We start from the raw sequence: 1,090 nt of genomic DNA on the forward strand, positions 1-1,090 counted from the left end.
AATGCGCATTAGAGGTGGAGCGATGGTTGGTTTATAGTGTGGGAGCGTTTGGCATAACCCACGGGCCGACCTGCATGTTGGGGCGACTTCAACGAAGGATTGTTTTCCGACCAACAATCTGATGGCAAGTTTGCGACGTGTAAGGGCGTTTTGGCACGCGGTTGTCGAGTCGGCCTGGGCAGCAACTCGCCCAACCGCTCGTATAAATATGGCAAGGTGTTGGAGGTTTTGGCATTCATTCGAAGATGGACATTTGAACATGAGCATTCAGTGATCAAGAAAAATGTGCGAAGTAGTGGAGCAGGTTGCAAAAGAGGCGCGGGCATATATGTGCCCTCTCTTCGGCAAGCACACACGATACGCACAAGTTTTGGTTATCGGGTGAGGGCGCGGGTAAGGAAGGCACCCGCCGTTCGATGTGACATGGGGTGTCTCGGGTAGGTCGCCCGCCCGTCGTGCAGCGGTAAACGAGGTTCGGTTGAGGAGTATGGTTGGCAGCTCGTGTGAGGGCGCGCCCGCCCAGATCGGGCAAGGAACTCGGTTGGCACACGGAGGTGTTGCCTATTTGTAAAATTGGCTAAGTATGAAACTTGGTGTTTCCCATGTATACTTGTAAAGCCTCGTAAACATTGTAGATTTGAATAATATATTGTATTCGGGCAGACTCATTGTTCAGGGAGTTGCCCCTCCTTTTATACTGTGCAATTGTGTTCTTCATGTATAATTGTTGATGATAATAAATGTGTATGGGTGTTCATTGGTATAAAGGAAACATAATAATACTTGGTTGCGAAAAACAAACTAAGTAGACTAACGGTTGGGCGTAGTCCATGAACATAAGTATTGGTGAAAAGAAAGTGTTCGGTGGCGCCGCACCTCGCCACGTACGGCTGAAAGACTACTGTAGGCCTGGGGGCGTGACACACGGGGTTCCCATGTTGCTCGCGCCGTGTTGGGCGTGGCGCACGCCCCTTGATACCTACACGATGGGCGAGCCACCGACGGAAGGCGCTCGGGCGACCCTTGTTGCGTGCCCGGATGAAAGAGGTGACCATGTGCGGATGAGTTGGGATGCGGGCAGGTGTGCGAC

Source organism: Pinus tabuliformis, chromosome Q (assembly GCF_031772625.1).
Source record: "Pinus tabuliformis cultivar Carrire ecotype Pingquan chromosome Q, CPIR1, whole genome shotgun sequence".
Lineage (NCBI taxonomy): Eukaryota > Viridiplantae > Streptophyta > Pinopsida > Pinales > Pinaceae > Pinus > Pinus tabuliformis.